The sequence below is a fragment of the Leptonotus elevatus genome, chromosome 6, assembly GCF_054856555.1.
Source record: "Leptonotus elevatus isolate MCC_2025b chromosome 6, RoL_Lele_1.0, whole genome shotgun sequence".
NCBI classification, from domain to species: Eukaryota; Metazoa; Chordata; class Actinopteri; order Syngnathiformes; family Syngnathidae; genus Leptonotus; species Leptonotus elevatus.
The window spans coordinates 19,679,505-19,705,875 of record NC_141244.1 but is presented as its reverse complement, the minus strand read 5'-3'; the positions used below and the strand labels follow the sequence as shown (position 1 = coordinate 19,705,875).

The following is a 26,371-nucleotide window of genomic DNA, read 5'->3' as shown; positions in this document are numbered from 1 at the left end:
TACTTTATTTTAAAAGCAATTGAGTTACTTGGATAACTTGCTTGAAAAAGTAACTCAGTTACATTACTGATTACTTTATTTTAAAAGTATTATTACTTGCTTGAAAAGTAACTCCGTTATTTTGCTACTGATTACTTGATTTCAAAATAACTCAAGTTATTTGACTGATTACTTAATATTAAAAGTAACTACGTTACTTTATTGATTACGCTCTTTAAAAAAATAACATGGTTACTTTAATGGTTGCTTTTTCATTATTAGATCATCATTAGTCGTTACTCTAGAACGCGCACAATTTGGAGAAACGCACGGTGAAGTAACATGACCACATAGTGAAGTCATGTGACCACACAGTGTCTATGAAGTCACATGACCACACAGTGAAGTACTCCAATCAATCAATCAATCAATCAATCAATCAATCATTATACAGCACTTTTCATACAGAAAAGGCAACTGATTTAAAAACCCTGAATGACCAAACCGTGAAGTTGAATGACCACACAGTATCGTCCCTGAAGTCACATGACCAGACCGTGTTGTTCCTGGGGTCACATGACCACACAGCGGTTACATGACCACACCTTATCTTCCACATTGAGTCACGGACAGATGGTTTCAATCAGTATTCATCTGCTCACAAAATGTCACACGGCAATCTGACAACCTGAGTGGCACACAACTGTAGCATGTGTGTGCGCGTGTGTTTTCGCAGCAGATGGAGCCCAGCCGCCAAATGACACTCGAAATTGTGCGGCGTTTCCCAATCACAGGTGACTGACAGGCAAAGTGTGTGATTATCTAACACACACACACATGCACAGCACATACGCACACACTTAACGGCCGCTAACTGTAATTATAATTAGGCCTGACAAACGAATCAAAAAATAAAGCCGAGTAAAATATGTGATGGCTGTTGGGCTCTCCAGAGTTGAAGGCGTGCCAGACACACACACACGCATTGCGATACACACAAACGCACACACTGAGTGGGTGTTTGAAGCTATTTCTTTCCACTCTGCCTCTAATAACGGTGTTTTCAAAGAGCTGTCAATCCACTGGCGCCCGCGTCTCCCGCGCGCAGATGCATGATGGGATGCGATGTGATGTTTCCACAGCAAGCCAACTGAAGGGATGTTTGGATGGACTCAACGCAAAGATGAGCGTCAATGGCGCTATATTCTTTGCTGGCATGGCTACTTGACATTTTGTTGTGGCTCGATTTATGATAGACATGTCTACAGAATATCGTGCTGCTAAGTCAAACTGGGTTCCTCCTCAAACCAAAATGATAGACCCCCTATGTCTTTTCAGATTTAGGTTCTTGAGGCTTTTTTCTAGGTCTTCTTATGATAGACATGTCCACCAAATTTCATGTTGCTAAGGGAAACAGGCTTGAGGGGCTGAATTTTCAAAACATTCAAAGAACCCCTGGATATTGACAAAATTGATTCTAAAATGGCTGCTTCAACCAAAATAGCAGGCTTCTTGTGTCTTTTCGATAATAGCTTCTTGAGACTTTTTTGTAGGTCTACCCATTATAGACATTTCCACCAAACTTCATGTTGCTAAGTGAAACAGGCTCGAGGGGCTGCATTTTCAAAACATTCAAAGAACCCCTGGATATTGACAAAATTGATTCTAAAATGGCTGCTTCAACCAAAATAGCAGGCTTCCTGTGTCTTTTCGATAATAGCTTCTTGAGACTTTTTTGTAAGTCTACCCATGATAGACATGTCCACCAAATTTTATGTTTCTAAGTAAAACAGGCTTGAGAGGCTGAATTTTCAAAACATACAAAGAACCCCTGAAAAAGGACAAAATTTACCCTAAAATGGCTGCTTCAACCAAAATGGCAGACTTCCTGTGCGTTGAGAATAATGTCTTATTTAGGCTTTTTTGATGACCCACACATGACGTACTTGCCTACCAAATTTCATGTTTGCTGAGTACTAAATTTGGTAGCAATTGGACAAAATTTGTCTGAAGCGCCCCTAAAAATTTCCAAACGACCCTAAAATGGAGGCTTCAACCTAAAACGTCATACATCCTGTCCTTTCAGACTTGGCTTGGCTTTTTTTTCTAGGTCTAATCGCCTTACAAATGTCATGTTGCCAAGTCAAACTGGCAACAAGGGTCTGAATTTTCCAAATATTCCAGGGTGCGCTAGCGAGCCAATTTTTTTTTTGGGGGGGGGGGGGGGTCTTGCCTGTTACGACGAGCAGATGTAATATTTCATCAGGATGAACAAACCTTTTTTTTTTTTATGGCAAAGCCCTGTATAAAATTGCATAAAAATGTTGGCAAAACATCTGCTTTGTGGTTAAAGGAACACAGGAGGTTTTAACACCTTTAAAAGGGATCATTCGCATAAAAAAACATAATTTCCTCTCTGCTGTTAGGCTTTTAAAATATGTGGTAGTTAGAGGCGGCTTGTTTGGGCTATAAAAGCACCTTGTGTGCCAGTGTGGACAAAAAAACAACAACATTACAATTTTTAACGCTAACTAAAAATATATTTTGATGTCCTCAATCTGCAGCTGCCGGAGCAACGGCGACATTAATTACACGTCGTAAAGGGATTACACGTGCACGCTAAAAGGGATAATATGCAATATTGCACGTGGTGCGTTTACATCACGCGTGGTAAAGCCGCTAATGTGAGTCGATAAATTAGCTGCAATAAATAACGAGATTGCTTAGCGGGCAAGTGAGAGAGAAAAAAAATGTGTGTGCGCGTAAAGTCTTAAGATGATAAACAACTCGAGGCCAACAACTCCCGTCCATTTATTGTTGGCGTAGAAAAAAATGGGAAGTATGTTTACTCAAATTAGCATTATGTTTATGAAGTCACATGACCAAAAGTGAAGCGTAATTCTGTTTTGTTTTGATGACTTGAAGAATAGTGTGACAAGTCTGATGTTAAGAGCCCTGTCATTCTGTTTCCTTTGTGATTTTGACACAGGAATGTCACGATGATTTTATTAAGACTTCAGGGAACTCTTGAATTGTGAGAGAGGAGGAGGGGAGGGGGGGCACACAATATGTCACTTTCTTTCAAATGCGGCACCTTTCCCCATCTATTTCATTTGTTCCGCATCTTTCCCAGTATAGGTTCTGAAAGCGGCGCCACTGACTTCCAAGGAGCGAAATCCCCTATGACACAGACTCCATATTGTCTGCGCACGCGAGTGCGTCTGTGTCTTGTTCTCTACATCTGCACTCGCACAACTTCAAGTGTTTAAACACACGCAGACGGACAGGAAATGGCCGTCAAGCAGTCACTCCATCAGTGTGTGTACGTGCATGTGTGTGTGTGTGTCAACACCACGATGCCCGTGCGCCCTGACTGACTGACCCCGAGGATCGTCGTCATCGTCAAAGAAGTCGTATTTTCATCACTTCGGCGTTGGGCGAAAGTAATGGGACGCCTACTGTAGAAAAGCGAAAAGAAACGATGCAGTTTCAGACGTATTGGGACACATACAAGAAGTGATCAAGTAGGGAATTTGAAGAAACTTTTGGGACATGTGCAGCAAGTGAAAAACAAATGTGGCCTTTGGACAAAAGTATTGGGACACCTGCAGGTAGTGAAAAGAAAATATGGAGTTTGGAAAAGAAGCATTTGGGTACCTCTACGCAAAGTGAAATTTGGAGTGTGGACAAAAGTATTGGGACACCTGCAGGTAGTGAAAAGAAAATATGGAGTTTGGAAAAAAAGCATTTGGGTACCTCTACGCAAAGTGAAATTTGGAGTGTGGACAAAAGTATTGGGACACTCATAGGGAGTAAAAATGGGGGAAATTGTGGCCCAAAGTATCCAATAAAAAAAAAATATATTTTTTTTTAATAAATAAATTTTTTTAAAATAATAATAATAATAAATAAAAATAAAAATAAAAATAAAATATATATATATATATAGAGAGAGAGAGGGAGAGTTTGGGGGAAATGAAGTATTAGAACACCTACAGCAAGTGAATAGTAATAAAAAATGGCATTCGGACAAAAATATTGGGACACCTATAGAAACTTTTGGGGGTAAAAGTATGAGGACACACGTCACAGAAAATGACACTGAACTGTGGCGTTTGGACAAAAGTAATAGGACACCACAGACGCGAACGGTAAGGAAATATAAAGGACACAAGTATTTACAACACAACAAGCTGTTTGGTCATACACAAAATGACAACAGTCATGGCAGGAAGGAGCTTCTGAATAAGAGTTAAGTCAGCGTGATATTTAAAGGATGGCGAGCGACGGCTTGGTGAGGCCCGGGGGACGCGTGTAGGGAAAAGATGATCAAGATGAAGCAGACGCTGCGGGTAAAAAGCACTTTGTCAAAGCAGGAAGGCACAAGTGAAGCTGGAGGCCAAAAAGGAAGTGGCAGGAAGTCCCAGTAGACATAGAAGAGTGCGTTCCAGTTAAGACGGGGGATGTGTTGGGAATCACTACGTATCTACTATATCATACCCTATATAGTGAGTTTGCCATTTTGCATTGCTGTTCGAATTTAGGTTAGGTGTGTTTGGCACAAACACAACACTACATTACCAAGAGAACCCCAGTTAACATGAATGTGTGTTTGTGTGTGTGTGTGTGTGTGTGTGTGTGTGTGTGTGTGTGTGTGTGTGTGTGTGTGTGTGTGTGTGTGTGTGAGAAAGGCACATTCCGTGGGGTGTGCACACTTTTGCAACCTCTTTAGCGCAGTTTATTTTTACTTCCCAAGTTGTACAGGTTACAGGTCAGCGGTGGAAAAAGTTACGCAAACCTGGCATTTGAACAGGGGTGTGTAGACTTTTAATATCCACTGTGCATAAAAATCCCTATATCGTGATTAGGAAGTAGGGAATTAAGTGAATGATTCCAAACACATCTCAGGAAGCTTCACCTCCTCAACTGAAGAATAAAAGGAGTCTTCGGTGAGCGTGGAATCCCGCCGCCTGATCCGCCGTCACGGCCGAGTCCGCCACGCGCGCTAATGCGCTGTAATAAGGTCCACCGCTGTGCCGCGCCACCACGTTCAGCGCCTCTTTGATGATGATGATGCAACACGACGGGCAGCTGAGGCGCTTCCCGAGAGGAACGCTTCACTGAGACCAGACTAGGGCACGTCCACGGCGGGGAGGAACTGAGGAAGGGCGGGAAAGCCGAAAGTCACAATAACAACAATACCCCAAAATATGGAGCTCAGAGTTAAACATCGTCACATTCAACAGAAGTTTGTCGACAGCAACGTGAGATCAATAACAATCAACAATCAACAATTGATCATCACATCAAGTCTTAATAGTCTTCTATGTAGTCATTTACGATCTTGACTGCTGCCTTTGCAGCAAATTCAAAATCTTCCTTTTGTTCCGCACCAGCCGAGCGGAAAAGCGGAGGCGTTTCGACGCGTGACGGCGGGGAGCAACAAACCACCAGCACAAAATGACGCGCTGGGAGAGACAGACCAGCGAGAGACACAGGTGAGAGAGAGAAAGACAGTCCAAAGAGAGACCGGCGGGCGATATCTTAGCGTCAATATTGTAGCGCAACATCTTAGCAAGACGTCATAGCGTGATAATATTGCACATTTTGGCATTGGCTTTAGCATTGAATAATAGCGATGTCACGTTATGAAATCTCCCAAATGTTGTAGCGACAAGTTGTGGTGTTCACACTGTAGTGTGAAGTTGTAGGTTAGCTTAATGTCGTCATAGGCGGGACACATGATGGCAAGAGAAGCGAGCAACATAGTAAGCTAGTGTAGCTAGTTAGCATAGCATAGATGTCGCTGTAACATAAGTGTGAAACATCGTAGTAAAATAGCATAGCAAGTTAAGTGTAACTAGCTAGTGATGCAAGACATTGTAGCAAAATAAAAACATGCTAGCAGGATAGCATAACAAAATATTGTAGTTAGCCTGTCCCAGCTGTCTTCGGACACATATCGGTGCTAAACATCTTAGCGGGATAGCATAGTGTAGCGTGCTAGCATAGCTATGTAATGTAGCGAAACCTCGGTGTCAAACATTGTAGCAAAATAGTGTAGCAAGATAGTGTAACTGGTAGCGTAACAACACATTTCTGCGACATTTCATAGCGCAATATCATACTGAAGCGTTATAGCAAAGCATATTATCGCAGTGTAATATCGCAGCTTGGTAATATAATGCGACATCGTTAATTAAGCAAGCCATGTAGATATTAGCATGTTAGCGACATGTTAACAGATGCAACATGTTTATTAATGACCCAATTTGGTTGTTAACTCGCTACCGTCACCGGAAGGCTACGGAGATAATGACGACGTGGATGTTGCAAATGTGGCAGCCGGGGGACGAGCTGCAGGAAAATGTGTCGGGTCAGTGACGCGTGAACACCAAAGAATTTTCAACGCGTCCACAGGGCGACATCGGGAGGTGACTTCCTCATGAATATTCACGAGGATTTAATGCCACCTGACCAGAGGCAGTCAATCTCACCCCAGGTTAGATAGCAAAACATATAATTTTATTTGTAAATGAGTTTCCGCAAACATATTAGCTCATATTTAAAACATGGTGAGCATAAAAGGTTTTGAAAAACTGCTTTTATTTTCAAAAACAAATGAAGGCATTTAATTGGATGATATGACACATGCTGACCACTTTTTACGCACAGAAATAAACATCCCTGATATTGCATATAAAGGCTTATAAAAATGTTGTCAGACAAATTATATATATATATATATATATATATATATATATATATATATATATATATATATTAACTCATTCACTGCCATTGACGGCTATAGACGTCAAAAATGTTTGAAAAAAAAAAATCCCCACTTTTGTTAACAAGTGTGAAAACCTAGAATTGTTTTTACTGTACATTTAAGCAGATATAAAATTAGTGATGAATCGTGAGTTAACTAGTAAAGCCATGCGATTAATTAAAAAAAATCTAATTAATCACATGACTAATAATTAACTCACAATTAATCACAAATTTTATATCTGTTCTAAATGCGCAGTATTTTTTTTAAGGTTTTCATACTCTTATTAACAAAAGTGGAAAAAGTGTCAAACTAATAGAAATAGTTCAAATGAATTTTTGACGTCTATAGCCGTCAATGGTAGTGAATGAGTTTAAAAAAAAAGTTAAACAACATGGCAGAAGAAGTGAGCTCCATTTAGGTTCTCCATTAATCCCTGACTCTGAAAGGCAATGTGAAAGGGGCTTTAATTTGACACCGACTTCCTAATAATGATTCATAGTTTTACTTTATGGATCCCAAAGGAAATTCCAGTAGTGTTTGAGTGAAGTGCGCGCGTGCGCGCGCGCGCGTGTGCATTGTGACTCTCATCCAGTCTGTTTCATCGGCCCACGTTCTTTCATCTCCACAGCGGGCCTGAAAGCGGCAGACAGACGGGAGAGTGACGACGACACCCGCAGGTCCCTGAACGCACCACCAGACGTCCTCCACAATTCAGCACGTAAGTCATGAAATCTCCCGACGACATCACGCCTGTCATAAACATACACACGTTCACTTCCAAAGAAGACTTCCTGTCTCATCAGATCATTTCCTCCCTGTAGGAGGTATCATTAGGAATCCCACTGATTCACTTTGCGACTTCCTGGAACTAATTAAGCAATTCTCAGGTCGTGTAGCAGTGTCACTTTAGTCGTGTAACTTCATAGCATACTTTGTAGTGCTACTTAACATTTCCTCGAAGCTTTATTTCGTGACTTCTTCAAAGCAATATTTTGCGGCATAACTCTGTCTCATAGCTTTGTAGCAATACTTTATAGTGTTACTTTGTAGCGTAACTATACCATAACTCCGCAGTGTATCTCTGCTTAGTGTAATTTTCGTAGCGCAAATACAATAGCATAACTCGTTAGCATAACTCCACAGCGTATTTTCGTAGCGTAACTTCGTAGCGTAACTTCGTAGCGTAACTTCGTAGCGTAACTTCGTAGCGTAACTTCATAGTGTAACTTGATATTGTAGCTCAGTAGTGTAATTTCTTGCGTAGCTCAGAAACATTACTTCCTAGCATTACACTTGGTTGTAGAATTATTTCATAGCGTAACACAGTAGCGTAACTTTGTAGCATCGTAGCATAACTTGATGTCGTAAGTCGGTAGTGTAAATCCTTGCGTAGCTCAAAAACATTCATTCCTAGCATTACACTTCATAGCATAACTTCATAGCATATCTTTGTAGCGTAACTTTGTAGCATAACTTTTAAGCGTAACTTGATATCAACACTAAGTAGTGTAATTCCTTGCGTAGCTCGGAAACATGAATTCCTAGCATTACACTTGGTTGTAGAATTATTTCATAGCATATCTTTGTAGTGTAACTTTGTAGCGTAACTTTGTAGCATAACTTTGTAGCATAACTTTGTAGCATAACTTTGTAGCATAACTTTGTAGCATAACTTTGTAGCATAACTTTGTAGCGCAACTTTGTAGCGCAACTTTGTAGCGCAACTTTGTAGCGCAACTTGATATCGTAAATCAGTAGAGTAACTCCGTAGTGTAATTCCTTGCGTAGCTCGAAACTGAACTTTGTAGTGTAACTCAGGAGTGTAACTTGTTAGCATTACACTGTAACGTTAGCTTATATCGTAACTCGGTAGCGTAGCTGTGTTGCTTTGTAGAAATTATTTGTAGCGTAACTTTGTAGCTTACCTTTTTGTAGTTTACTTTTGTAGCGTATCTCCGTAGCGTAGCATTACTTTTTATTGTCACCTCGCAGGCATACTTTGTAGCTTAATTCAGTATCATAACTCCGTAGCATAGCATAACGTCTCAATAAAAGACTGAAACATTGTAACTGAACATCTTAGCCTGACATTATAGCACAACATTGTAAGTACTTGCTGTAGTATAACATTGTAGCACAACACCGTTATCTGTAGCCAAGCGTCATAGCTACACATAATGTATCTACATTGTAGCTATACTGTACATCGTAGCCTCCCAAAAAAAAAAAAACGGTGATGTCATTCCTTCTAGTTAAACAGCATGAAAGTGGAACACAGGGAGGATACGTTTGTTTGTCACCTGACTGCTGACCGTGCCTACATTAGGTGTATGTGGGTGTATGTGTGTGTGATAAATTGGGTCGCAGAGGGTGTGCGTGCCTGAGGGCCGTTTGTCTGACACCCCCCTCCTCTAAACGCTCACGCTGGTGCACGACTGCAGCAGAAAGAAAGAAAAAAGAAAAGAGGATGGACGTGCTTCCTGGTTTGGGATGAGATGAGCACGCTGGAGCGGAGCCAGTTGGCGTAGCTTCAAAGAGGCGTGAACGCCAGCGACCGACCGCTCACACCGTGCTACGCTTTTCCCTTTTTTTGGGGGGGTTTTAATTAAAATGCAAGGAAATCAATGCTTATGCTGTGTTTGGATGTCATGTGACGACAGGAAGTATACTAAATTTAACCACATGAACTTTACTATTCTGGAAATGTAGTCCTGGGGTAGTTTAAGCTATTTCTTCATATCCCAAAAACTTATAGTACAGTACCACCCTATGATATGAGTGCTTTGTCTTACAAGTTTTTCAACATACAAGCTGTCACTTGGCCTAGTTTCTGTCTTGAGATACAAGCAAAAAATTCAGACACAAGCGTGCATTAGACCCCTTCCGTCAGATGTTGGCAGACAATCCATCAATTCGCATTGGTTTCCTTGCAGTGGAAGGACAATATCAATAGGTGGCGCTATTGTACCATTAACCTGGTTTGCCAGCCATCAACAGATGCCACAAAAGAAGAACAAAGACCGACATCATATTAGGTACTGTTGTGTTTTGTGCTCACATTTTCCATGTTAGCAATTTTATAAAATTAAAAACATATGAAAATATTTTTGGTGGGGCTGGAAAGGATGAATTGCTTTTCCATTCATTTCAATGTAGGAACGAGTGTTTTAAGATACGAATTTGGTCGCAGAAGGGATTCAACTAGTATCTCAAGGCACCACTGTATTTGTGTTGCTTTTTGGGTATTCAGAAAAAAATACATATTCACAAAAATACGTAATTAAGAAAAATATATGAAAAAAAAAAAAAAATGAAAATGAAATAAAATGATTCACTACTACTTTGGATGTTCAGTACAAAGAAGTGTAAAAATACAAAACATGCAAATGATGAATTGATCATTTGTGAGTAAAAAATTAAATGGTAAAAAAATAAAATTACAAATAAATAACTAAAATGTCCATCCATCTATCCATTATCTGAAACACATAATGTAAGGAAAATTTAAGTGTAATAAAAATGAACAAAAATTCTAAACATTTTATAAATACTGTAAAAAGCAAAAATGAAATCAAAATCTGAAAAACTTACAATGGAAACATTGAATTATTTTTTGATAAACAAGATTATTGCCTATTGCTTGTCAAATAGTGAGCCCACATGATAAAGTTGAAAACTCATTTACAAATATTTATTAATGACTTATTAAAACTTTGACATAATTACGAACCTGCCATTTATAAACCTTTACGAGGGTAACCTTGGGGTAAATAAAGTTAGACCGCAAAGACATGCTTTTGACAGTAGCAATAAATCGCTGTTTTGCTTTGCGTAATTAAAATATAATTATTTTAGTTTAAAAAAAAAACATAAAAATTGACTGTGAATAAATCAGCAAATTAATTAACAAAGATAATGAATTGAAAACAAATGTCTGTCTGCCTGTGCACGCTGTGTGCTGCTGCAGGTGGAGGCTGAAAGCACAATTTGACCAATTTCACGCATGTTTTGTTTTTGCCCCCGACACCGCATAGGTGTGTGTGTGTGTGTGTGTGTGTGTGTGTGTGCGCGTGCGTGCAATTGTGTGTCTGCGTGTGTTTACTTTTGCGTTGAAAATGAGGTCAGCCGCGATGCTTCCAACACACTCCTTCCCGTCTCTCTAACCTTTAGAGAATCCTGCCGACACTCAGATTAACTCTCAGTGAGGGTAAATCCTGGACGACAGCTCGAGCGCGCACGCGCGCGCACGCACACACACACACACGCGCGCACACACAGGCTCTCAATTTCTCAATCTGGGGAAAATGCACAAACATGAATTTGAAAGTCTTCAAGAAGTAAAAGCTCAGACGACGACACAAGCTCTCAATCTGTCTTTAACTCTCTGGTGTATGCACGCGCACGGGCACGCGCACACACGCGCGCACGCACACACGCGGTGAACTTTGGGGACGTGGAGGTAAAAAGCTGACTTGATGTGATGGGAGGTGTGCCGACTCGGCACAACTGAGTGAGCGTCTGCGCGCGACTTGACGGAAACCTGCAGCAGCTGTCAGCTCAGAAAGCTAAGACTAGCTTTTTTCTTTTATGATTATTACTACATCAGCAACATCGTTCACGCCCACACTATATCTCGGAGTTTACAGATGATCTATTTTTTTCTTTCTTTCTTTCTTTCCTACTTTTACGGTATACTGTACAGGTAAGTTAATTTAAGAGTCGCACACCTTCAGTGTAGTACCACGTCGTGCCACAGCATGCACGGCAGCACCGAGCTATACTGGAAGAGATGCAGCGTGATTAGGAAGAAGACGAGGCAAACTATACGGTATACATACAGATGAGACATATGCAGCTCGTAGGCAGTTAGTATAAGGCGGGGGGGGGGGGGGTGTCACTATTTTTTAACAAGTAAAAAAACAAAATATTAACAAGTGGACGGTATGTGCTGCTTTGAAGACCTCCTTTTTTTTAAAATTTATTTTTTTTATCAATCAGCTCCTTAGACCCCAATATTAGATTTGGCAGAGGCATCTTTTGTTGAATTACAGTTATAATTCTTTAATAAAAAAAATATACAAGTTTCTTCCTATAAACACCATTAAATATATAATTTATGCATGTATTTAAGGCAAGTTGTAAAATGTCTGAAGTTCTCCTTATGGTTAACAACATTAAAACATCATAAAGCATGCTGTTTCTACTAAATACTGTCTCAAATATTCTACAATTTCAATACTGTATAAATGTATAGGATCGTAGGCCGGGAAACGTTTCTTGGGAGGAGCAATATGGCGGCCTCGCAGCTTCAAAAGTCTTGGCCTATTGGCTATCCAGTCATATATTCAGATCAGTGGTATTGTTGTTTGCTCTGTTTGTATGAGTAGCATTTATTGGGAGTCAGTTTATAAATGTATATATATATATATAAATATATATATATATATATTAGGGGTGCTAGAAAAATAAATTCTGCAATATATCGCGATATTACAGCGCGCAATTCTCGAATCGATTCGATATGCGGCCGAATCGATTTTTAAACATCCCTTTTTTTATGGGAATATTCAACAAAACGTCTTACTTAGGGTTAGGATTTACACATTAAGCATGGAAGAATGTTATATTAATGGAACATTAAGCCTTAATATTTTATTTCAGTGCTGTTCAAACATGAAACAGACTTCAACCTGTTATAAGCCTGAAGTTTCAGATAAATACATAAATTTTCATACAAATCTTAGAAGTTTACTGATGAGTATTTTCTAAATTTGAGTAAAAAAAAAAAACGCAATTATAAATGTATAGATTCGTATCGGGATTAATCGGTATCGAATCGTGCCCTATGAATCGTGATACGAATCGAATTGCCAGGTACTAGGTAATTCACACCCCTAATATATATATATATATATATATTAGCATTCTTTTCCCACAGACTATTTGGCTGTAAGGAGCGGTTTAAAAGTGCTTATTTGCCATCGCAATTTTACTCATTCGAAAGGCTACTCATTGAATTATTAAATGGTCTGCAAAAATAATGAATTTTAATCAGCCTGTCCTTAAGGCTGTATCGCTTGGATAAAAAAAAAAAAGTTTGGGTAATTATCTGACCTGATGTTTGAAGTGGGTCTGGAACGTATACCCCATGATTAATGTACAAACAGTAGGTGTCTCTTCAAGGCGGGACTATCATCATACACACAAGACGTTTGATTCAGATCTGACCTTGTGGAGCTGACTTATTGCACTTTCTTCTTTTACGGCGAGTCATCAAATTTGCTGCTCCGCTCCGCCCAGTCGTACTCATGGAAACTGAAATCCTTCGTAAGGTAGCATCGTCGGCGTGTCTCATATACGTGATGTTTGTCTTTAAGGAATTCTAGGAAATTGCCTAAATGGCCGCTTTAGACAAAATGGCAGACTTCCTGCATCTTTTCAGGCTTGACTTTTTGACTTATTTGGTGGGTCTTGTCATGGTTTGTGATCAGTTGGTTCTGCCACAAACTGGGAGGACCGGACTGCAACCCAAGAAGACAAAAAACAGAACGCACACTGCGAACAGAGGAATGACCCAGCAACCTGCTGGCATGCTGGGGGAGCCTTAAAACAAGAAACTCATTGCCAATTGCCCACAGGTGTGCACCTCCGTGCTCAGCTGCCCCACCTATGGGCCACGAACAGATCATATGAAAAGCTTGCAGTAAAAAAACCCATACATAACTAAGACAGAACATAACATGTCTACTCATGACAAATGTGTCTACCAATTTTCTTGTTGCTAAGTGACTTCAAGCTCTTTATTCATTTATTTATTTAGCTCCATGTTGCCCAACCAAGCAATTTTTATTGCTCCATGAAAATGTTGCCTAAAATGGCCGCTTTACACCAAAATGGCAGACTTCCCTGTGTCTTTTCAGGCATTGTTTCTTGCAATTTTTTTTTTTGTGGGTTTACTCATGATAGACACGCCCACTTCATTTTATGTTGCTACGTCAAACTGTCTTAAAGGGCAGATTAAAAATAAAAAAATAAAGAAGTTCTGTGCTGCCCTGGAAATGAGCCTAAAACATCCGCTTCAAACCAACATGGCGGACTTCCTGTGTCTTTCGGGGTATGGCTTCTTGAAACATTTTTGTGGATCTACGCTTTATATGCATGTCTACCAAATTTCCTGTTGCTATGTGTGCTAAATTTTCAAAATCGCTTTATTGTGTCCCTCCTTATTAGGCACATACACACACCCCCCCCCACACACACACGCATACATACAGTATACACACACGCACACGCCCCAAGGAAGGGGATTATTATTATCACCCACACACACACTAGTGGTGGGCAGGATTTATTTATGTATTTATTTTTGAAGTCACACTGAAGTACGAGCGCACACGCACCCACAGTGATGTGTAATCTCAGGAAGAGGGGAGCAGGCACAAGATGAGGATTTACAGCATCATGTTGCTCTTTCTCACTCCCAGTGGCCCCTTTGCCACACACACATACACTAACACACACTGACACACACACACAAACACACATGCACACACACACACACACACACACATAAGCCTGCATGAAATAAGGCCCCTGTGCGGCATAAATCTCCACAATGTCAACTTTCGTGAAACCGATCACTCAGCTGAGCTGTGATTGGCCGATTCCCAGGAAGTATGTACAGGACATCACTAGTCAATCTAAAAGCAACCATTGCATTAGTTCTATTTGATGTATTTTTTTTATGGTGAGTCCACGTTTTTCGCGGGGATTCATCCTGATCCCGATATAAAGAAAACTAGCAATGTTACATGTCGACGGCAGTTCTTAAAAGTTTCTTAAAGTATTCCCGAGGTTTTTGGTTGTTGTTTTTTTTTTGTTTCCATTTTCGGCTCGTCGTTGTCGTGTTTGCCGTAAACCGAGACGACCGCAGAAAGGCTGAATGGGATGAAAAGGACTTAAAATGCTAATGAAAAATTTACAGTTTCAATTTAACGGCGGTGCAAACAAACGCCGGCGTCAGAACTTGGGTCGGCGTAAGCGGAGTGGAAGAGGCGGCGGCCAAGCTGATGATGATGCCGTGCGACGGACGAGCTTTTAAAAGAAGAAAAGCTTTTGCTTTTTTGGTTGGGGAGATTTTAGAAAAAGAGAAGCACGTAAGTGACACAAAACATAAACCCGGTCATGAGACCCGAACTTACAACCCTAATTTTCTCTTGACTCTCTCATTTGAATCCATTACCCTTTCTTGAAACTCTAATTTGACACCCTAATGTGAAACCTTTTATCTGTCTTGATCTGTCCTAATCCAGTTTTGAAATCATAATTTGAATCCATAACCCAGGATTGAAACACTAAGTCTGAAACATTAATTCTGTCTTGAAACCCTGATCCTGACTGTGAAACATAATTTGAATCCAAAACCAAAACTTGAAACCCTACTTGGGCCCTACCTAAAACCCTAACTCACATTTGGACTCAGAGTTTGAAACCCTATCTTGAAACCCAAACCAAGGCTTGGAATCCTAAATCGCAACGTTTAATTGTCTTGGAATCTTAAAACCTTACTTTGAAACCCCAACCCTGGCTTGAAACCCTCATTTAAATCCCTTAACCACGACGGGAACCCTAGTTTAAAACCCTTGTGTGAAATGTCAACCTCGTTATGAAACCGGCTTCAAACCACAATTTGAAACCCTAATTTGAAATATTTTGTCTCAAAACCCCCAATCCTGTCATGAAACCTTACTTTAAAACCCTTTCTTGAAACCTTGCCATCATGAGGCATTCAAGCGCATGGGACAAAAGAGGCTCCGCGGCCGGACCGTCCGTCGGTTCCGGTGGCGCTTTCACGAGGATAATTTACGGCGGCGTCAGCGAGATGGATGAGGCCGCCGCGATGTGGCAACGCGCGCGTAAAACTTCTGCGCACACACACGCGCGCGCGCATAAGTCATCTTCGTCAGCGCGGGAGGAAGACGACGGCGTCAACCTTGAGGCCGCGTACACAACATGAATCAAAAAAGAAGAAGAAGGCAAGCCGGGAGGGAAATAAATCCACACTTGAATGTTCGGCGCACAAATACGCTACAGAAAGACCGCACGACACACAACTGAATGGGTATTTGAAACCCTGATTTGAAAGCGTAATCCTGTTTTTTAATTTTAATTTCACGATCTTAATTTAAAAGCCTCTATTGTAGCCTTACAGCGTCACGTGGCTCCGTTTTAACACCCTATCGATCCGAATCGCGGATGAACACAAACGCGGACTTGAAACCCTAACTTGAAACCATATCGTCCCTGGCCTGCCATGTTGTGACAAAGTTGTGACTGGCGGCGGTTGCGCCTAAGTGACGATTCAGCAGGAATGAATGACTGCTGCTGGTTGTTGTTGCCGTTGATCATTTAAATGTCCAGCGGACGTTTACAAGCCCGCCGCCTGTTACTTCATCTCAGTCATGGATTTACTGCACTCGCACACGCTCACACACAAACAGTGTGAATTATGCTAGCTGGCTGCTACGGCCATCACGTGACGTTGCTGCTGCTGCTGCTGCCCATTCAAACAGGAAAGAGCAAATTGCCTCGCAGGAGATTTGTGGCCCGCACACATATTGCAATACTGTAATACAATTAAACACGCATGCATCACAACATTAAGCTAGCATTGAAAGCACGTGGAGCATTTATTTATTATCGTTCATATCCAATTTATGGTCCACTAGATTGCTCTTTGTACTCACTTAAGACAATTCAGCACACAAGTAGAACAACTTTTTCTTCTGCAAGTGCAACTTGGGCCTACTTTTGAAATTAAACCTGACGAGTGAACAACTGTCCTGCATTAGTAACACAACTCGGGCCAGCTAGTAGGTATGTATAACTTCCTGGAAAATGGCCACTAGTAGTTTTGCCACACCCTACTAGTATGCAATGTCAACATAGCTATTAGTAGTACTAAGGGGGGGGGGGGGGGGGGGGCGATTAGTAGTAGTAATTTTACGAGTTTTCCCCTTGCCTTGTACTTCTTTTTTTTCAACACAAGATGTCGCTATCTGTCTATCTAGCTATCTATGTAAAACACAACACTAACAAAACAATGAATTCGCCCGCCCCCTTTTTTTTTGTTTTTTGTTTTCTTTTCTTTTTTTGTTACCTGTTGTTTAGGAACAAATCCAGTGAGGTCCTGGGCCGCAGGGCACTCCATAGCAAACAAACAAACAAACAAACAAACAAACAAACAAACAAACAAACAAACAAACAAACAAACAAAAACGTCCAAGCCAAGTTGTCTTGCTAACAGAAAATGTGACAGCACTGCCCCCTTTCGGCGGTAGTAGGAGTGACGCGATAATGTCACGTGCAGGAGGAAGGATTTGATTTAAAAGCCACGTGCGAAACACGACAATCAATTTATAAATCAATCAGTCGTTCAATGTAGCATGTGCGGTGGTGGTCGCCAATGTTGTCACCAGTTGCGGGTCTGAGCCAGCAGGAGGCAACATGCCCGCTGTGGATGACTCACTCCAGGTTCGTCGACTGAACTATAGAAAACCGCAGCAATAAAAATAAATATAACCTGGTCCTTCATGGACACCTCATTAAGTTCACACTCTAATTAGAGTTTATGTAAACATGCTGAATTTTGCAATCATTTGAAGAAGCTTAAAGGCGAAAAAATAGGAATCTTTAGATGTTTAGTGCTTGAGTGCCCAATGAAGTGTCCGTGTAGATAATCACAAGGTGATTTACTGTAATCTATATTACAGTGCAATGGACTATTATACACTATAGTACAAGCGAAGTACGTCAGTTTTTCGATAAAAAAAAAAAAAGACTAGAACGGGAAACCGTTTCAGACCTGAGCAAATGTTTCATGGATACGTGCTGCCCTCCAGTGGAAGTATGCGGCACTGCGTTACTGCTGACAATGATGCATTGTTTCCACGTTAGAAGTGCAGGTAATTTCATTTTTATTTTTTATATTGTTGCCATGCTCAGGCGTTGCATCCTCTGCAAGTGTATGTTCATAGAAATGTTTAATAAAGTTAAAAAACAAAAAACAAAAACAGTATGGAGGTAAAAAGTAAACGTGATGCTTTGTCATTGTCACGTGACGTGATCTATTAAATATGGCTTCCTTAAAAATGTCAGAAAATATTTGTGAGGAAGATGATTTGATTGCCATGTGGATACAGGTGATGCTTTTATTGCTGTAACAATGCAGGTATGGAGAATGATTTTCTTATCATGGTGATGCAGGATTCATTGGTTGCCATGGAGAAATAGGAGAGGATGCTTTGGTTGCCATAGTGATATAGGTGAGTAGGATGCTTTGGTTATCATAGTGATGCAGGTGAGGATGATGCTTGAGTTGCCATGGAGATGCCCGTGATGAGGATGCTTCAATTTACCCAAAGTTAGGATGTGTTGGTTTCCGCAGTGATGCAGGTGAGGATGATACCTGCGTTGCCTTGGAGATAGATGCTTTGGTTACCATAGCGATGCAAGTTTGAAGGATACAGAAGTCGATTGTTAGTTGCCAAAACAATACAGGTTAGTCTGATGCTCTGGTTGCTATAGTGATAAGAGGCGATAGATACATCGTGATGCCGGTGAGCAAGATTTTTTTTCCGCCGAGAAGCATCCGATTTGTGTTCTTTTTCGGTAACCATGGTAACAGCACAGACACAACAACGAGGCCCGCAGCTGTGGTCCTCCACTATTTACATCTAACTCAAATATGACAGCTGAAACGTGCTGCCTCAAACAATTTGACACCAACTACGGTGTATTGTAACAAGCAGACTGATAAACAAATATTGACTTACTTACTGACTTTGCTGAGGCAGTCGTTGACCGGACGCAGACGGCCGGCAAACAAGAGGCAGCGGACTTTGCAGCGTCACAATGTGAGCCAATCGATGAGCTCGCTTTTTATTTTTAGCATCCAAGTCAGGTCAGTGTGAAGTTTCACAGATTCTGGTCAGCTTCCTAGAAGGACGCAGGGGCCGGGAATAGCATCAGATTGTGTGTGTGTGTGTGTGTGTGGGGGGGGGGGGGGTACTTAGGATATCAAATTAGTTTGATTGATTGAAATTAATTTTATACACAAACTAACTAAACTCTTCTAGCAATCCTTTTCTGGTGCAGCATCCACAATTGTTTTTTGGGGCTTTTATCATCACTTTAGTGGTGCAAGATGACTATTGGCTGTTTTTTTTGTATTTTTTTTATAGCCCACATCACACCACATGACCACATGACCACATGTATCATCTTCTTCCATACTGTACATTCTGTGCCTTTAAATACTGTACAGTCAAAAACGTGGCATACACCACACACACACGTTGCTTGCAGCTGAGTAACACATAATTGTGTGTACAGTTGTTCACATATAGATGTCAGGCTTCCCATATGGTCTAGCGGTTAGGATTCCTGGTTTTCATCCAGGTGGCCCGGGTTCAACTCCCGGTATGGGAAAGACATGAGTTTATCATGTTATGTAATCAAACTGTTTGTCATGTTATGTAATCAAACTGAAAGGAGGGAATGTCAACACACATTTTTTCTTACAGTTTGTATGTGTGCTTGTTTACAAGAATGTAAAACAAAGTGTGTGTTTATCAGTGAATGCGCACAACTGAACGTTGGTGCGAGTGTTTTGATTTCTAAATGCTTCATTTTTAGACCACAAGTTAACAGTTTAGTCCCTGCAACAATAAGACCAAAACATATAGCATTTGCGTTAGCATGGCTACTTTATACGCGCCATCAATATATAGGATCATCTTTCACGCTGAGTATGTGAAATTGGAAAGTCACATCACCAGAAATATAACGGATTTAGACCAGAATGCAAAAGCTTAATATCCAGTTTCATTTGTGAAGCAGAAAACCAGTTTGTTTGTTTTTCTGTATTTTTGTATGTGCGTGAGTGTGTACTCATTAATTCACCTAAAAATCACCTCAAATTAATTCACCTATGAAAAATCTAATTTCGTTCACCTAAACCGAATACTTCAGAATCCAGCTAGAGTCGTGAGGTTGTCAGGAGACCCGAGGAAGGATCAAAGAAAATAAAGGAAAGTAAAAATCCAGCACCGACCAGACATCGCCTACTACTCAAAACCCAGAAAATCTGTATTTTTCCAAATCATGACCGATAAAGACTGATGAATCCATTGTTCATTGACAAACGTAGACCTTGAGAAGTACTGCATGTGTTTAAGTTCTATAATAGCGACAGACATGATCTTACCAAAATGTCAGCAATGGCCGTATTTATATTTAATATCAAAACATCTATATTTTCATTTAAAAAACAAAAACAAAATACAGACAAAAAAATATAGACTACTTGGTACCAAAATATCAGGAAAAAAAATTATATTCAACTTTAGTATATTTGTTGGTTTTAAAATCAATACATTTGAAGTTATAAAGGGGAAAAAAATTGAAGCAGCCATTTCGTATCGGCTAAGTATGTACTCATATTTTTTTAAGTATTTTAACTCATTTACTGCCATAAATTCATAAATAAAATAAACTCTTGTTAACAAAAGAGGAAAAAATATGTTTAACGTTTTTAGCCGTCTATGGCAGTGAATGAGTTAAAGTATATTATATATATTATTAGATTTATTTAGTATTTATTTTATTTTATGTATAATATTATTAAGTAAGATTGGTCTTATTTGTTACTATATGTCATTTTTGGAAAACAACTCTTGTTCTTGCTGTTAATTACACTTCATCTCTTTGTGTAGAGCTCGGTGCTGCCCCACATGTTGTGGCATAACGTGGTACTACACGGAACACGTGCCTGTAAGAAGAACATTTAAAAAAAACAATCCATTAACTCATTCACTGCCATTGACGCCTATTCATTTGGACTATTTCTATTAGTTTAACATTTTTCTCCCACTTTTGTTAACAAGAGTATGAAAACCTAGAATTTTTTTATTGCACATTTTGTTATTAATCATGAGTTAACTAGTGAAGTCATGCAATTAATTACAATAAAACATTTTAATCACCTGACGCTCCTAATTTGTAATAATCTTTTCTTTTATTTTTTAAATCGTGAGTTAACTAGTAAAGTCATGCAATTAATTACGATTAACAAATGTAATCACCTGACGCACCTAATTTTTAATATTTTTTTCATTTAAAAAAATATTTAAAAAATAAAAGATTATTAAAAATTAGGGGCGTCAGGCGATTAAAATTTGTCAACGTAATTAATCGCATGACTTCACTAGTTAACTCACGATTTTACATCTGTTCTAAATAAACAATACAAAAAATCTAGGTTTTCATACTCTTGTTAACAAAAGTGGGGGAAAAAAGTGAAACTAATAGAAATAGTTCAAATGAATTTTTGACGTCTATAGCCGTCAATGGCAGCGAATGAGTTAAAAACCATTCATATATGGTGGGGTGCAAGTGATGTGACGGGGTTCACGATATTTATTATTATAGTTGCCGTGGTGTAACTGTACAGACTGTCCTCAATAAACTCCAACCAGAGAGGATCAAAATATCATATATAACATTATATAATGTGAATATTATTAGTTGCAAACCATAGCATGGGTTCAGCGGGTTCGCCAGGTGAAAACATGCGTGAGTCGACGTCTACCTCGGCCTCCGAAAACTAACCCAGTCAGCACTCCCTCGCAAACACACACACACACACACACACGCACGTGCCGTAAAGGAACACTACATAATTTGGTGTTTCGCGAGTGGTGTGTGTACAGTCAGTAATTTGAGGATATGTGTGGGGTCACGGTGCCCTCCTCCCTCCCGCCCCTCCCCCAGCGGCTCAGTCAATCAAATTGTACTCTGTGCGCAGCTTCTTCACTTGTGTGGAAGGTCCCATAAAAGACATGGTGTGGTCTCACTTTTGTGGCATTATGTAACACACTTGATGTGCACAGCGCTGCCGATTGCATCATACGGACTCCTCCTCGCACAGAAGCAACGCTATGGGTTGCTAAGCACGTGTTCCAAAAGATGCGTGTGGTTCAGACGAGCGGGGTGAAAGGGGGTAGCGAAGCAAAAGATTCTGAGTAGGAAAGCTTCACTTGTGTGACAAAAAGGCTTCTTTCACACAGAGATCCTGCAAAATGGCTGCATCAGAGGCGAGTGTCAAGTCTGTGCCTTTCACACAGAGCACCGACGACACAGGAAAAAAGCGTAAAAAGGTTTAGTCAGGAAAAAAGAACTACTAGAATACTGAATAGTATTTCATGCAGAGATCCCGCAAAATAGCTTTAGCAAAAATAACTAAGCCTAACAAAATAACTAAATCAAAACGAAAAATGCTCCTTACAAAAAGAGGAAACTAACTGAAACTACATTTTATGTTTATAAAACTACCAAAAACTATATTTAGAGTGAAAATGTTCTTCGTTTTAGTCTTTGGTATTTAATTTAATACATGAGCCTTTGGAGTTGATTTTTAATGTGATTTTAAGCATATTTATTTCGATATTAACCAGAAGTGACGTCACCAGACAATTTTGCGTCCTTGACTTTTGGCTACAATGGCTCGGCTCGCCTGCTTTTTTATTTAACTCAGCCAAAACTAAGAAACTGTTTATTAAATATTGCACACAAGTAATACACTTTTTTTTTTAAACAAAAAACGAATACTGAAACTAACTAAAACTAAACAAAAACTAATCATTTTTTAAATAACTACTACTAATCAAAACTAACAACCGTCCTGAAATATAATTAAAACTAACTAAATTTAAAAAACAAAACAAAATAAAAACGAACTAAAATGAAAAGTTCCAAAACTGTAACAACCCCGAGTCACGCGTATTAATTTACGTGAAACATGACAAAAATCTATAAAAAGTACAAAAAATGGATGGCTGGGCTACAAAAAAAACAAAACAGCTATGCGGTGTTCTCTGTCTGCCTAAAAATTTTGACATTTCAGCCTACAACAACTCCTCTTTTGAACTTTGGAAAACACATTACGGTTTTCTATGTCATCTCTGCCTGGTGAGCCTTATGCTGCTTCACAAAGTTCATTTAAGATTATTTGTTAAATCTGTACTTGCCCAAATTTATAAGTTATTTATAGTCAGTATCTGAATTGCTATTTTGACATCCATGCTCTGATGGGGGAAAAGTAGTAGTAGTCGTTTTTTTCCCCCTTACTGAGTACTTACTCAGTAACTACTTTTGCTTGACTTATGTTATTTTATACACGGTATAAAACTCACTTAATTTGATTGATGAGTTTTGTTCCATGCAGTTCACTTACAGTGCCCTCAAGCTGGTGTAGTGGTCACAACAGAAACAAAAAGGGTCAATATATTGTTGGCATAGCATCATGTGAATTTCCCCTTGAAAGAAAGATTACATAACCTGAAATGTTGGAACTAAGGGACTTGCTTGCCGGGTGTACTTTTTTCAAGTCTCACGCCGTGTGGATGATTAACGGTCTCGCCTCGAGGCGAACGCCAATGTTTAAAGAGTGGCAGCCATCGTGACTGCAAATGAACAAATCATTGATTGTGTTGGTGAGATTTTAATGGTGTTGGAGACGGGTCAATAAGTTCTTACAGCGTGTATCTGAGTGTTAGCATGTAAGCATATAGCGTGTTGTAGATACATTCAAGAACACAAAATACAGCACGTTACATACACTTAATCATCGAGCGATACGTCATAGACAGAGACAGGGAGCTAGTTAGCTAGCTAGCTAACATCAGGGGCTAAAGCCAAACTGTAGCAGGGTTTTTACTTTCTGGACCTGGATTTGCCATCTCTGATCACAGATGAGCATGTAGCATTTAGATCGGCCATGTTCACATGTTCAATCACGAGTTGGTTGGCCTTAAATCAGTTTTAAGACCATGGAATATAGTATGTAGCATGTAGCATACAATACAAAACAACACAGAATATAGCATTTTTAGCCTGTAGCGTGTGCAGTTAATCCTCTAGCAGTTAGCTGTGGCCAATGACGAGTTGCGTGGCCTTCAGGCGGGTTCAACGACAGTCTGTGTGTATTAATAAACATTTTTCTTCTTCTTCGTCTTCTTTTCTAAATACGACGCTATTAGCCGGAGATCACGTTCCCGTGCGTGTTTACAAATGTGCAACACATAAATCCTTTCATAGTACTGGCAGCCATGTGCCTCGCATTCCTCGGGGGGAGAGAGTATAAAAATGGCCGCTCTCTCGCTCACTCTCTCTGAATGAAGGAAACAAACTCTGTGAACTTGAGTGTCTGGCCGCCCGCCAACTGCTATCAAAGTTGATCCTCTTGTTTTGTTTTCCAGACGGGAGCACCGCCACAAAGGCAATTTGTTCGGCTAATCGAAAACCTTTAAATATTTAACTTTGTTCAGTGTGTTTGGAATATTTGTACTGTCTAAAAGGTGGACAAACTTTTGTCCTAATTTTGTAAAGGCCACATGGGCCAACTTGGCTAAGTCATGTGGTAAAAAAAAAATATATATATAAAGCACAAGTAAAATATGCAACACTGTAAAATAATTAATAATTATAATAATTATTTCCCATTAAAATGTTCTTATTATCTTTTTTATCATTTAAATCTCAGATCTCAATGTATTTTTTTGTTGAATAATAAAATAACAAATATTCGCATTTTTATAATTTATTAATCATTAATCAAATAAACAGAATATGTTGAATCGAAATGCAAAACAGTAGTTCATTTGAATGAAATAACAATTGATCCTCATTGTATTCATTTTAGATTTGTAATTAATTTTATTATAATTACTCAATAAAATGAATAGAAAGTATTGATTCTAAATGAAGAAATATGAATAAAAAATTTGAATAAATTCTCATTTCAAAAATTCCATTACTGTAGTTATTATTGCAATTGACTTCATGATCATTTATTTACCAAAATTACATCAAATTATGTATTATTTATAGATAATTAATTTCAATTGAAAGCAACTTTGTTGTTGTATTGTTTGTTTTTAGAATGGAATTATTTTATAAACCATTTGTTTCTAGTCTGACAGACAAACAAAATACAATCGTTTTTTTTTTAGCATAATGTACAATGTGTTTGGCATAATTATACGCCTGCCTACATCAACTTTATCACTTAGTCGTTGTGTGAGGCTTTCCCACCATTTGTATACAAGCCATGATGTCATTGATGAGAAATCGCCACAAAATCATCAACGTGTTTTTATGAGCCTGCATTTGCAGCACCCCCCTAGGTTGTAAATACTGGTGCATCTCAAGCGGTATCCAGCAGCGGCTCGTATTTCAACATTGACACAGCCTCTCGTAGTATTTTAATACTCCTGATGTATAAATAAATGACTCCCAGTTTGAGCAGTTGGGACGTTGTCCATGTTTTCAGACGTTTTACCTTTGATGGCCTCCTGCAGGCTCCGACAATTCAGCACACATGCATGCTCACTTATTTTATTGGTCTTATTTGTTTAAGACAATTTTATCTCTCTATTTATGCTATGAGGCGGATATTACGCAACCATGTGGTCAAGGACAAAACATGACAAAGCAGAGCAGGCTCATGCGGAGATGTCTTGGCCCGATGAAAATATCTCTTGAAAATATGCCAAACGCAATGTTCAACCTTTTATTATTACTATTTATTTTATTGGATTATAGGATTATATTATACATGTGTATAATTATTGTTATGTAGTAGTTTTGCTTCATTTGTTGTTTGATTTCCTTATTGTTGTAAATGTATGGTTATGTTATTTACCAATTAAACAAACATTAACAAATGTAGAAAAAAATCTCAAGTGTATTTTTTTTAATGAATTAAACTTGAATCATTTGAAATCAATTTTTAACAATCACACACATACATTCAATTGCTAATTAGCCATCACCAATTGAGAAAGAATGAAGACACCTGTCCAGAAAAAAATAAAAATAATGGATGCACGGGTAAATTATATTAAATTATAAACATATTGAATGTAATCTGATACAATATAATTTTGTACCTTCAATTCAATAAAAAAAATAATTATAATCAATTTAAAATAGGGTTCAGAAATGAAATTCTATTAAGAACATATCAGTGAAATTAGTTAACATAAAATTCTAATTTAAAATCAAATTATCAATCAAATGTCAAAGTTATTTTCTATGAAAAACGGTCTACCAATCAAATAAAATAAAATGAATAGAATTTGAATTAAAGTCTATCTCAATTAAATCATCTTAGAAGGACAAATGGAATTCAAGCACATCATTAATTTAAAAAACAACAACTTGTTTCTGGTCTGACATAAATTAATGAACAAATTACATGTATTTTTTTTTGTATGAGGACTGGAGTACATGTGTTTGTCATATTAACTCATTCACTGCCATAAATTAATAAAAAAAAAGATTATTAAATATTAGGGGCGACAGGCGATTAAATGACTTCACTAGTTAACTCACGATTAATCACAAATTGTATATCTGTTCTAAATGTACAATAAAAAAAAAAGGTTTTCATACTATTATTAACCAAAGAAGAAACTTTTTTTAAACTAATATAAATAGTTTAAATGAATTTTTTATGTTTACAGCCGTCAATGGCAGTGAATGAATAAAAAA

General features: G+C 38.9%; 1 non-coding gene across 1 annotated transcript; it reads left to right on the top strand.

The window, feature by feature from the left end:
- Positions 1-19,174: 19,174 nt before the first annotated feature.
- On the top strand, positions 19,175-19,246 carry trnae-uuc (transfer RNA glutamic acid (anticodon UUC)). The gene has a single exon. It is a non-coding gene; the product is annotated as a tRNA-Glu (tRNA).
- Positions 19,247-26,371: the final 7,125 nt, after the last annotated feature.